Source organism: Pleurodeles waltl, chromosome 7 (assembly GCF_031143425.1).
Source record: "Pleurodeles waltl isolate 20211129_DDA chromosome 7, aPleWal1.hap1.20221129, whole genome shotgun sequence".
Classification (NCBI taxonomy): Eukaryota; Metazoa; Chordata; class Amphibia; order Caudata; family Salamandridae; genus Pleurodeles; species Pleurodeles waltl.
In genome coordinates, this window is record NC_090446.1 from 117,031,309 (window position 1) to 117,045,449 (window position 14,141).

The following is a 14,141-nucleotide window of genomic DNA, read 5'->3' on the forward strand; positions in this document are numbered from 1 at the left end:
GGCTGCCAACACTTCAACCAGGAAATGTAGGCAGCCATCATGGGAATCGGCTTCAACTGAGAAAAATGCAACAAAAAGGAAAAGGGGCCACCATGAGCCCTTAGGTCTGGTGTTGGGGTCCCAGAGGGACCCTGCCGGGTCAAAACAACACTTTTTATGGCGGCGCATAGTGCCCCCTCCAGGTCTTATACTTGCCTCAGGTCTGCCTCCTCCCTGGGACTTTGTACATATTGTATGCGAGGGTCGCACTGCCCCCTGTCCCTCCGGGAACCTCCACCGGGCAAAATGCCTTAACTGATATTATAGGGGTCCTATGGACCCCCCGGGTGCTGGAGACCGTTACCTCCCAGGGCTTCATTGTAATTGTGTGCGAGGTTGCCATGTGCCCCTCCCCCCACAGCCCCAGGAACCACCACCTCCATGGGGTTTACATAAATACAGTGCATTGGGGCATGCGGTCCCCCCCACAGCTCCCTGCTATTGTTCTAACTGCTGCCATGGTGAGCGTATCCTAAATATGGCACACACATGGTGGCGTAAGAGGGGTTCAGGGGGGTGCAAGAAAAGTGTTGCTGAATTGGATGCAGAGCCACATTTCTTAAATTCAGTCCTTAATATTTTACAAATTAAGCACTGGGCCATACAATGCACTGCTAATGACCTCACATATTACATCACTCATGACATGTTAAACGCCATCATTGATGACATCACTGATGATATCTCAACCGAAATGAAATCACTGATACCATAGAGAAATAAAGCATAGAGCTACTAAGCATACACATGTGGGTCTTTGCATAGAAGTAGGGTATGGCCTGGTAGCAAGTAAGATTCTGTATGCTGAAATTTGTATGGTGCATGGTTTACAAATCACAAATATTACTCCATGTTAAGCAAGGTAATAGACGAGTGCATATGGTGTGGATTGCAAAAGTAGATTTGGAAGTAGGTTCGGGCTTAAAACCAAAGCCTATTCCAAAAAACTGTGAGAAAGGCAATGGACCTCAGAATTTTTTACGCTAGTTCCTAGCTTTGCAGGATTAGCATCAAAAATGTTGACGCTAATCTTGCAAAGCCCATTGAGTGCCGAAAAAAATGACGCAAAGAAATCTCTTAGATTTCTTTGCACCATTTTTTCTGCCCCCCCGCTAATGGGGGAACGACTCCTTTGCATACATTATGCCTGGGGCAGGCATAATGTAGCACAAAGGGTTACAAAGTGGTGCAATGCATGCATAGCACCACTTTGTAAATTTGGCACATCGATTTTGGCCATGTTGGGCCACATTAGCGTAAAAAAATGACACAAAGGGGCTCTTAAATCTGCCCCAACATCTTCTGTTGACAATAGATTATCCACCAGTGGCTATCTGCGGATGTGCCCATGTTAAATAGTTGTCTTATAGTGGTATAGAGGAGTTCTGTGTATCACGGAGGCATGAATTTTTATCTCCAGAACTTCACTGTGGACTTTGAGGCATTTCAGATTTTTTTAAGAGTTTTGCTGGAAATCTGCACTCAAAGCAAAATGTGGAGAGGGCAAAACTCTGCAAACCCCACTAGCGGAGTGGAATTTTTCACCCACCCCTATATTTAACATATCATGAGGGATGTAATATGGAGGTCATAAGCAGTACACAGAGGGATGTTAACATAGCTTATCTATAACTGGTGAATTTCACTGTTTTTTTTATTTTTAGCTATCACATTTTTATCTAATTTCAAAACCTAGCTATAATGTCACTTTAACCTTTGTTTTTTTCAGTGAATTTCAGAATTTGTATTTAACATATTGGAAGCTCTTATTGCCATACTTAACAATATTGTCACTTCAACCTTCGTTTTTTTCGTGAATTTCTGTACTTTTTAAAACATATTCAGCCAACTTCCCACCTGTACATGGACGTCAGAATGGGCAGCGAATGGCCTGCAGCCACATGCAGTAGGTGTTTGGCAGCAGAACTTGGCTCTATCCGGACCATACAGCCCAACACCCCACCACAATTGCCACCCACCAGGGGGCCAACCCCACCATTGGCTGGCTATCCCTTGCCTCCAGGAAGGCCCTATACTGTACCCTACCATGTGCATCCGACCCTCACATGGTCTTTAGCTGTGTACAGCGCCAGTTGGATGCAGAGTCTGGCCTGGAGCCAGACCAGGCACCCACTTCCCTCGTGGATGGCCAGTCCCTGTGGTGCATGGCCTTCAGCTGTGCACTGCAGGTGTTGGTCTCAGTGCCTGGCCTGTGGTCAGGCACCCAACCTGCTGCAGATGGCTAACCCCACCACATGTGGCCTAACCCCCTATGCTCATGGCCTGCAGCCATGCAAGGGAGCCTCTGACGAGTCCTATGCCCATCTCCCACACGGGCAACCAAACACCCCCCCCCATGGCTGAACATGGCTGAAGCCCAAGCTCAGCAATGGTTTGGGGACAAGGCCCGGCCTCTGGCTAGGCCTTGTGTCCATATCCCTTGGATACCCTTTCCACCCAGACATCCGTCTTACATTTTATTTCTATTTTATTTTTACTTTTTAAGGGTACTCCAGTATTCCATCAGTACTGGCACTCAAAGGTCACCACCAGGGTGAGGAGTATAATACAATCTTCATCCATGGAAGCTTGCACTGTCCCAATATACTGTGGCGTGAAGCTGCAATAGTGACTCCCACAGGTGTACCAGGAGGGCCCTGCTGAGTCATGCAGGAGTCCTTGGTATCTGATGCACACATTTTTTTAAATGTTGGTATTTGGTGGGAGGGTCCTTCTGGGTCCCCCAACCCCTCTCACCTCCCCTCACAAGCACCTGGGGTTGAGGGTATCCCTACCTTGTCCCCTCATACTATTAGAATAGATATTCCGGGAATCAGGGACCACGTCCCTGAGTCCTATAATGCTCACTGGAACATGAGCTGTAGTTGGCTAATCAGATTGCTCAGTGCCACAAGACCTGTCCCAGCCCGTCTGTACTAAAATGACTGACTGCGATAAAAGCTCCCTCGGCCAATCAGAAGGCCCTATTTTTTTAATTTCAGTGACGTGGGAAAAAATGTCTAGATTTGTCTAACTTTTAACCTCTTCAAACTCACCCCAAACACCTCTTTAAAGAGACAATTCCCAAACATGACTGAACTGATTTATACCAAATAATGGAAACCACCCTTTCTGAGGAAAGTTGTAACTTTCTATCAAACTTAATTTATTAGGTTATTCTGCTGTTCTCTGTATCAGAGAGCAAAGTTGCCTATGGGCATCCACATACTGTAGAAAATCAACATTTCTGGCCCTTCCATTTTTCTTGGCCCCCATGAAGTGAAATGCCCCAAAACTTTTCAGGAAGGAGCTGAAGTGGATGAACTTTTTGAAAAGCTTTATTCAGATTCATCAAACTGCATCACAGGTATTAGTGAAACAAAAAAAATGTCCTTTCTATAGAAGTCCTAATTGACCTAACCACAACTATACAGCGCCGGCCACTCTGCATGAGGTTGGTCACAGGACGCCAACCTCACAATGTGTACATCCTTCGGCTGCACAGTCTGCTGTTGAACTGCCCTGCATCCAACCCCCAGCAGGCAGTCAACTCCCTCTAAACCAATAACCATAGACATATCAGATGATGTAGAACATTTGAGCTGCATAAATTGCAGATCTTGCACTCAAATTTATGGTGACAAGTTTTAGATATGTACAGAGTAAGGAAACATGTCCCTTGCTGCATCAAATGCTCCTGTTTATGAAAAGTTCTGTAAGAATACAGATTGTCAGGTCTATTAGGAACTAACTGACTAGGTAGGGTTCTGACTGGGAGCTGTGTTCTACACGTAGTGATGTCCACATCTTCAGAGTCTTAATGCAGATCCTGGTTCACCTTTCCATGTTTTGACAGTGCCAGACAGTCCTAAAAAAGTGAAAAAAACACCTTGGTCTTTTTAGGCATTCCTTAGTGTGAAGCTTAAAATGGGAATGTAAAGTAATGTAACAGGCATTTATATAGCCCTCTGTTACTCCGGGCGTGTCCTGGACCTCTGCATCTAGGTTGTGGACTGTCTAAAGGACCTAACAATTAATCTTGATTAAAAAGCCAGGTTTTAGTTTCTTCTGGAACTGGGAGGTGGGTGAAATATTCCATAGCTCCAAAAGGAATTTGTTCAAAATTGAGGGTCCTAAGAACAAAAAGGACCTGCCTCCCATCCTGGACTCCCAGATCCTAGGAATTTTGGACAGAAAAAGGTTGGATGGGTGCAGGCGTCTAGCTGGAACATGAAAATAGATCCTTGCTCTAAGGTAATCAGCATCAGACTGATAGATGGCTTTATGTAGTAGCAGCAGGGTCCTAAAAAGGATCTTCTTCCTTATAAGAAGCCAGTGCAATCCCCTTAAATATGTGGTGACGTGTGTTCTCAAAGGCAGGCAAGAAGAGTCTGGGCTGCGGAGATTTGAACCTCCTGCAATTTCCTAATCAGGTAGTCAGGCAGACCCAAGTACAGTGCACTAGTGTAATCAAGCCTAGATGTTATTAAGGCCTGAAGTACTTGATTCCTTGCTGAGTGAGAAAGTTAAGAAACTTTCTTAGCACATGCAGCAGACCAAAACAAGCCCCTACCACAGCATTAACCTGAGGCAGAAAGGTTAGATCGCATTCAAACCTCCTTTACGAGGCCCTAGCGGCACACTGTGCCACCAGAGCATCATTTTTGATGGTTGAATGGTGTAGTGTGCCGCCCCATATGTATAAGGCCATGCAAAGCCACCTTACGTGGCTTTTCATTGCCTTGTAAATATGGACCCCTTTCATGCATAACACTGCGTGAAAGGGGCGTTCCTTGGGTGTTAGTATGGGTGTTACCAAGCAACACCCATGGAGTCCAATGGCATCTGATGCGTTCCCAGAATTACAAGTCTGGGAATGCATCAGATTCCCATGCCACCTCAGGGGGGCGTAAAAGTGGTGCAAGAGGGAGAAACATCATTATTTCTTCCCGCTTTTTCCTCTTTCTCTGTGTGCTGTATTCTGAAGCACACATAGAAAGAGGAAAACGCCATTAATGATTGTTTATGTGCAGGAAGGTGTACCTTCCTGCAGATAAACAATCATCCCTGCAACGCAGGCACCCTTGCACCATGGTGGTGCAACAGGCCCGGGGGCATGGGTCTGATGGAGAACCAGGCTTAAAACTACGGATTGCTGCGAGAGAATATTCCATGTTGATCAGGTTGAACCTGTTGAGGGTCCAAGAGGAATTAAGTGGTGGGCTAAGATGTAACAAGCCCCCTATAATCTTCTCCACCTGCTTGGAAGGGAGAAGGCTGGCTTGAATATTTGTGATCTTAGTCTGGAAATAGTCAACCAGTTGTTCAGACCATCCCACAGTGGGCACCTGGCGCCTTAAGAAGGCCCCTGGCAACATAAAGGATTTCACTATTTTTAAGATTTCCCTTGATTTATTACTGGTGTTATCAACTCTGTCCTCAAAGTAGTTTTTTTGCCATTTTGAACTCTTTATAGTATCTTTAAGGCCACTTCGTACCTGGCTTTAGCAGTCAGATTATATGACTGTGTCCGCTGCCTTTCCAGATGCTTGCACTCACCCTTAACCTCTTTGAGGGTGTTTGTGTACCAATGACACCATAGGCTTGGCCCTATGAGAGCACTGCTGCAGTTCAGGGGCCAGCTCGTGGGTAGGGGTGCTAATCCAGCTGTTCAGAAGACCAACATCAGTAGCCACTTCACTGAGAGGGAATGCTTTCTCTCCTCTAGTGCCATACTAAAGGCCTCTGAATGAATCTTGTGGAAGGCTCTCGATACCTGAGACTCAGACCCACCCTGAAGATGAGTCCCCCCTAAAGATGCCCACCCAAATGTTATCAAATGATGGTCAGGCCAGACAAGCGGAATGGGGGTAATCACTTCCAATGCACAATTAGAGAAAACCTGATCTAGCATATTACCCGCTTGATCCGTAGGATTAAACACAAATTGAGACACAGCCAAGGAAGTCACCTTCTCCTCTGTATTTCCAGACTGGACTTCAGTATAGGACAGCTGTACAAAAGCAAGTGCACGAGGGTCTTGAGGGTATGGATAGGCAAGACTTTAGAGTGTAGTGTTTCAGAATTAGTGATATATTTGTAATCAATTCTTGGTGCAGGTCCTGGTTTTACTGTACTTGATGAATCTCAAGACCTAAATATTTGTGGTGGGTGAAAATGAGAAGCTCATTACCATCCATGCTGAAAGTGCAGTCTCTAAACTATGCAGGTGGAGTCTGTATTCTGAGACAGAGCTTGTTTCTGATAAAGTCAAAAAATGCAGCTAAGTTTAAAAAAAGAACCAACAGATCCTCGATCTCAAACAGAGACGGGATAGGGAAAACAGTTCCACATGCTGAGGCCTACTCTTGTCTACGGTTCAAGTGTCAACGTGGATGATCAATTGGGGTGCTTGATCTTACATGGAGAGTTCACAATAGCAGAAACAAATTAGATAGTTCTAAGATATTACACTATGCAAAAGGGAAATCACACACAGTCCACAAGGCCCTGTAGATTAGACTGTTGATGGAGATGGACAGAATGGAAGAGGGTCTGGGCACTGAAACGGGATGAGGGGCAGTGGCACATAAGCAAACTGGATGAGGAGATTTGCACATGGACAAAGTGGATAGAGATATTGATCACATGAGAAGACTGGCTGAAGGGATTGATGGACATGGAAAGAGTGTTGTTTACAAGTGCATGCAGATGTCATCATCGTTAGGTACCCCATGCCAAAGATCTGCAGCTATGACCTGCAAAGCCTGAGAATGGGTTTCTGAATGGAGTTAATAGAGTAGATGCAGAGGACTACTCTTTGATGAAAAACGTTATTGAAAAGTAGCAGTCACATTCCTGGGTCTCTAAGCACATGTGGTCCAAAGACAAAGGTTGTGAGGATGAAGAGGGAACGAATGAGGTAAGAGAGAGATTTATAATGACATCTGTTTGTTAATAATGAACAGTAGCCTTTGTGTTCAACCAACAGGCCCTCCTGTAACTACCAAAGACCACATTGGACTCCACTGACATGTAAATGGACCACTGTACTTCACAAGGAGGAAGGTCATGCCACTATGGAGAGGTTCTCCCTTTAACCTATCTGAAGCACAGCATAGGCATTGTGGGATAGGTAGATTTGTTAATGTTTGACGAGTAGGTAGGGGTTTCGGAAGGCTGTATTAGGTTGACTATTTGATCACAGTAAACAACACTGAAACCGCAGATAAAAAAGTCCCAATCTAGTTGTATTGCCCTGTGGGGACTTAAGTTTCATGGAAGAGGGTGATTTCATATGGAGGAAAAATCTAACTTGTACCTGGCTAAAAACAAGTAAGACAGTAATAACTGTAAGAACTTGTTAGTAATTAAAAGTAAGATGAGACTAGCCTGAGAAGATATCCCAGGTGTATCTTAAAACATGTGATGTTAGATGAACAAGGATAAAGCTGATGGAGAAATTATGTCATCATCATTAGTTTGCAAGAGTTGTGATCATTTCCTCAGTTGAATCCCGAGCTGTCTTAGAACCTGGGGGGCTAAGAGCTGTGTTGACCATCACCACTGGCCCAATCATTGAGATAATATTTTAGGTTGTGGAGTGGTTTGCTCACCGAAAAATGAAGGTTTATCATCTGGTGCCAGAGGCAACATTCACTACAAAAATCCCTACAGAGATGAATCCTGACTGGCAAACAAAATTCAATATAATTGTATCTTTAAGACTCAGCAAGAATTCTCACCAAAATGGAACAATGGTGGCAGGATTTGACTTTCACAAAATGAAGTTATCAAAGGAAGGGGCATAGTCCAAAATGAGCTGAATCAGGGGGCTGAGGAACATTAGAGGACTTATATAGGTATTGTAAAAGGCATGGCCCATTTTCAGCCTTGACAATGGACAGTCAGAGGTCTGTAAGGAAAACAGCCAGGGGTGAAAGGACGTAGTCTATGGCTTATGACAGAAAGAGGAGTGGCCTGCTGTAACTTTCAGTGACGTCATTTTTGTGGCTCCATGAGCATCAGCAATCTCATTCTGAACTTACATGTCAATATCAGCACCAAGTGGGACTTCACCTAACTGCGGGAGAGTCTTGGACCTCCCTCAAACATTTCTGTTTTCCTTCTGGACTACAATCTCACCCAGCTTAAAAAGATTCAAAACAAGGCGGAGGTGAGGGTTCAATGGTACCTCAAGAGACATGCTTGCTAACCCCAGTTCATTAATTCAAGCATAATGTAATAGCTCCCACTTTGAGCAATGGAAAACTTTTCTGTTTAAGGGAGGTTTGGCAGATCAGGTCACATATGGCATGAGGCACTTGAACCCAAGCTCCTGAAGGCATCACAAAGCTTTCTTTTAAAGCTGCAAGGGGATCTGGTGACATCAGGTTTCTCTAGTTCTGCTAGATGACCTCAATTTGCTTTCAGCTAGAGAACACAAAAAGAGCCCAGTTACATCACAATGGCCTGTACAAGAAAGCCTGTCACTATCTGATGGCATTGTGGTATGCACTGAGGAACAAAAGCAGACTTTGATGACAAAACAGCATTCAATATTACAGAGCGAGAGCAGCACTTGATGACATCACAGGTCGCAAGGATTGCTAGTTCAGCAGTCCTTAACATTTTGACTTCTGTGGTCCCCCACTGAATCATTACTGGAATCGAAGGACCCCACTGACTCATTATTGGAAGCTGGGAACCCCCTGTCTAAGCAATTTCTATGATTTGAACCTCTAAATAATAGATAAAAATATTGAAACAAATGACCATCAGGCAAATGCTCAAATATTGAAATAGTTTAATTCACAATTAAACACAGATAAAGTTTTCAAACTTTTAATTTTTCGTATTTATTTGTACATATTGTATTAATTTTAATTTTATTTAGTTTTGTAAAACAGTTGTGGGCCCCTCTGAGAAGGCCTTGTGCACACCCAAAAATTAAGAAGCACTGTGCTACATCACTTCCGGTGACCAGGCAGACACCTTGATTCTAAACTGGGATTTCATTTGACAGCCTAATGCATTAACGGTGCGGTAGCCTAGGTTCATTTCTCATGAATAAATGTGATAAACAAACTTGAAAGCAACCATGTGTAAAAAGAAACAGCAGGACATGGAATGCGTGAGAAGCCATCATGAAGCGGTCTGTAAATACTGCTGGCAGTGCCAGGTAACTTCACGGTACCCTCAGAGTCAGCCTTTAATAGCGTTTAATACTGTGCAAAGGTTTAATTCTGACAGCGAAGATTTGAGAAGGTGGCAAAGTGATCCAAAAACTGTGGCACATGGACTAGCTGGATTGGAAGCCAGGGCACATGGACGGGCTGGATTCGAAGCAAGGGCAATGAACAGGCTGGATTAAAAATCAGAACACATGAACAGGCTGGGTTAGAAACCAGGGCACATGGACAGGCTGGATTAGAAATCAGGCCACGTGAACAGGCTGGATTAGAAATCAGGGTACACGGACGAGCTGGATTAGAAATCAGGGTACACGGACGAGCTGGATTAGAAACTAGGGCACATGGGCAGGCTGGATTGGAAGCCAGGGCACATGGGCAGGTTGGATTAGAAACCAGGGCACATGGACAGGCTGGATTGAAAGTCAGGTTAAAGGGCAGGCTGGATTAGAAATCATGGCACATGAACAGGCTGGATTAGAAACCAGGACAAAGGACAGGCTGGAAGAGGAGATGGGTATATGGACAGGCTGGAAGAAGAGCTGGGCGCGTCGACACACTAGATAAGGAGTATGGGCACGCAGGTTGGGCGAGGAGCTGTGGAACACGGGCAGGCTGGGTGAGAAGTTATCGAAGAGGAGCTGGACACCCAGACTGGATGAAGAGCTGGGGAACCCTGACAGGCTGAATGAGGAGCGGGGCACATGGACATGTTGGATTAGAAGCCAGGGCACGTGGACAGGCTGGGTGAGAAGCTATTGAAGAGGAACTGGGCACCCAGACTGGATGAAGTGACACTGACAAGATGGGTGAGGAGCTGGGACACACAGATAAGGAGTCTGTGCATGCATGCTGGATTAGAAACCGGGGCGCATGGACAGGCTCGATTAGAAGCCAAGGCACATGGACAGGCTGGGTGAGGAGCTAGGGCGCGTGGATACACTAGCTAAGGAGTCGGGGCACGCAGGTTGGTTGAGGAGCTGTGGCACCAGGGCAGACCGGATGAGGAGCTGTGGAAGAGGTGCTGGGCTCTCAGACTGGATGAAGCGCTGCCGCACACGCACAGATTGGAAGGGAAGCTTGATGGACGCGGACAGACTGGAAGAAGAACTAGGCACATGCGCTAGACAGTGAGGAGCTGTGACGGATGGACAGGCAGGAAGAGAAGCGGGGTCACAAGGATAAACTGGGTGAAGACACTTAGGCCGCATGGATGTGCAGGGTGCGAGCCTGCACTCCGACAGCAGACGTTCAGCTTCGGCGCTCCCAGCCCCTCACCTTTTACAGCAGTGATGCTCAAGCGCCTAGAAACGATGTCAGCGTACGGTGTGCGCAAACATGAACAGTGGAGCTTGCACCCTCTCCTGCCGCTTGACTGTGATAAGCACATGTGTTTTACTGTGATGATGGCGCATACACAATACACGAGTGTCGATTCCTCCCACTCGCCCCCACTTACAATCTCAGACATCTTCATGTCCTTCTTGGAGCCACGAAACTACCTTGGGGTGAGTCCGCTCTTGAGTGACAGCTGCGAAACGTAAACAGAGAGCTACTGTGCATTCCGGGGGCACATGGGCAGACGCACGGATGCACTGTGCACGGGCACTCTGAATAGCAGCTAAGTATACACAATAACACACTGCCCACCAGAAACACTATGCACCAGGTGTGCACGCGCACAGCAAAGACTTGCACCACAGGGCACAGCTAAAGGCACGCGCGGCACCGACATACAGGCGCACAGACAGAGGCCGTCCTGTGTATCTATGTATATGTGCAACAGCATGTGTGCACCGACACACACTCAGACCACCCGAAATACACACACGCGGTCACACCCGAAACACCGCCCTCCTTGCCCACTCAGAGCACGCTGTATATTGTTTATATGCACAGACAACAGCGCACCATTACACACTTCAGCACCTGAACTAAACTAAAGTGGTCCCCCACACACCACGGCCTATCCTCTAAACAAACATACACACTGGCATCCCACACCAAATAGGCACACGCACATGTGGACCTCAGACTTGCATGGATACTCGCCCAGTGCCTTCTACACACAAAAACATCGCACGCACAGAGCACCACACTCTGTTTACAAATGCAGGAAGGTTCCAAGAAATGCAACACAAATGCGCACACACAGCGCCATTCACAAACCGCGTTTACGTAGCACAAGCTATACAAAGACACAAGGTGCCATCCACACGTTTTATACCCGCGCCAAACACACACACCACCCTCGATACACACACATACATCACCATCCGCACACACAGCACCATCTAGACATACAGCGCTCCTTCCTCAGTGCACACATATGCGCTGCAGAGATGATGGCTGAGGCGACTGTTGCTGGGACGCTTTCCGAACAGCCTTCTGCACACTCTTCGTATATTCTACGCTGTTATTAATCTATGTGCCAGTTCCCCCGCTACAGGCTGGCAAGCGTCGCTCCCGGGGACTCCTGCTCACCATAGTCGCAAACCAATACCACGTGTGTTGTCGCAAGCAGGAGACCCACGCTGCCACCCCAGCGGAAGCATCCTCCGCGGACCCTCGGGGGATTGGGGAGGGCGCGGGTGGGCCGCGTTGTGAAGTTGGGGGCAAACAACGCGAGAAAGTTGAAGACGCGATGCGCATCTCACCTCCCGCTCCAAATTACGCAGTGAGCTTTTCTCTCGGGTGGACAGACCGACATAGCGCCAGTTGGTGCAAAATACTACCGTGCACCCCACCCATCAGTGCAAAGAAAACAACTCTTGGTTGTAGCCACCTGTGTGCATAAAATAACGGGTCTCATCACCCACAGCCGGCATTGCGCCTACCCCTCCTTATCAATCAAAGTGTGTTTACGCACTACTCACGTGGGCAATAAATAAATACATTAATAATAATACAAATATGAGCCACACATTTCGTCCGTTGCCCACCGGGCGTGCGTATCACACTGTACGCTTAGCGCTTGGGTGTGCACATTACACTGTGCGTTCCCCACTTCGGAATGCACATCACACTGCGTGCTACCCTGCCGGGTGCTGGTATAACTCTACAAGTTGCCCTTCTGGGCGTGCAAAGTCATACTGCACTTACCGAACTGGGCGCGCGGACTCACACTGCGCTCTACCCAAGTGGGCGTGCAAATCTCGCTTCTCGCCGCGCTGCCCATCTGGGCGTACACATCACACTGCGCGCTATCCACCCATAGTTGCAAATCAAAGAAAACGCTACCCACCAGGGCGTGCACATCACTCTGCCCACTACCCATCTGCGCGTGCCTGTAACGCTGCGCGCTAACCACCTGGACGTGCAAATCATACTGCGCGTTACTCACTTGGGTGTGCACACCTCCCACGCACTGCCCAGCTGGCACTGAAGGCTGCGCTGTGCACCACCCATTTGGGTACAGAAAATAACGCCGAGGGCTACCCACCTGAGGAGATGGCGTCCAGACTTCCTTCTTTGCCTGCTTTCTACTTTTCCTTCCAGACGTTAGATGTGCTGCAGCAGTGCCTATCCACTGCCCATCCCCCACCCACCACCAATGCCCCCCAAATAAGATCCTAAGCGGCAGAGGCAGGTGGACCCGGACCAGCGCACAGGTGGCGCGTTGTGGCGCTATGCACACAAGCAGACGGGCTGGCAGACAGCGAACCTGCACTGAGCAGTGTGCACTGGGCGGGGGCATATACAGGCAGATCCAGGTTCTCGAGAACAGGCACAGGAGGGGCGGGGGGAGGGGGATGGAGCAGAGTTCCAGCCGAGCCTCACCCAGGCGCACAGACGGCAGCTCTTGGCCTCACAGTGATGCTGAGGCTGCCGACGGTGCTGATGCTGCGGCGCCTGACCCGCTCCCACAGCTGTCCCTGTTTCAGTGCTCACGCATCATTAGAAGGGCAGTGTGATGGAGACAGGAGAGAGAACGAGACAGGGAGGGACAGTCAGGCAGAGGGAAGGAGGGACAGGCAAGCAGTCCAAAAGATGGGCTGAGCCGAGACGCTGACTGCGCGAGGTGGACGCAGTCAGGCACTGATGGGGAGGCCAGATACAAAGAGAGACGTTAGCGCAGCGGCTGCTTGAGACAGAGCAGGGCTAGAGATAGACAGAGACAACGTCTCATAAGGATCTAGTGGACCACACAGAGACATGCACGGGTTGATTCAGTGAACCGGTGAAAGTAAAGATGCCGAGCAGGAGGCTGCCTTAGGGATAGTTCGGTTCCAGTTACATAGTGTGCATGGGGCCCATGTCTGGACATACCCGTCCCACTTGGGACCACACACTAAAGTATATAAAAAAAAAGTGATGAATGGAATGCTTGAATTAATCTCCGCCACTGGTAATTACTCAGGCCGCATCCTAGTTTATCATTCTCCTGCACACTGCAGGCAGGAGTTAGAGTTTGTTGGAGGGGGTTACTGTGACACAAACATGATGGATATACCGTCTGTTGTATTACGATCCCATTGCAACCTACTTAATACTGAAGGTGTAGTAACCCGCCCGGCAAACTCTAAATCAGGCTGTTTGACAAGTCACGTTGAACCCAGCCAATGGGAAGATTGCAGCCTGAACTGCTAGGTCAGGTCCTCGCACAGCTGGAACGCAAACATCCCAAGACTGGTTTTACTCTGATTAGCCCCTTCGCTGCCAGGCCTTTTCCCCCTCCTGTGCCGAGCCTATTTTTGGCTATTTGGGCCAGTTCGCGCTTAGGCCCTCATAACTTTTTGTTCACATAAGCTACCCACGCCAAATTTGCATCCTTTTTTTCCAACATCCTAGGGATTCTAGAGGTACCCAGACTTTGTGGGCTCCCCAGAAGGAGGCCAAGAAATTAGCCAAAATACAGTGACATTTTTTTTTTTTTTTTTTAAATGGGAAAAAGGGGCTGCAGAAGAAGGC

At 47.6% G+C, this 14,141-nt stretch overlaps 1 protein-coding gene across 2 annotated transcripts in view; it reads right to left on the reverse strand.

Annotated features, from left to right (window-relative positions):
- The window catches only part of OPRL1 (opioid related nociceptin receptor 1), a 192,284-nt gene extending 178,957 nt beyond the window's left edge, over window positions 1-13,327 (reverse strand). Inside the window, exon 1 of one of the 2 annotated variants that reach the window (XM_069243225.1) lies at window positions 12,673-13,327. The gene's annotated coding sequence lies outside the window, so the exon portion shown is untranslated. The remainder of the gene's footprint in view (window positions 1-12,672) is intronic. The other variant, XM_069243226.1, reaches the window with a different exon arrangement.
- Window positions 13,328-14,141: the final 814 nt, after the last annotated feature.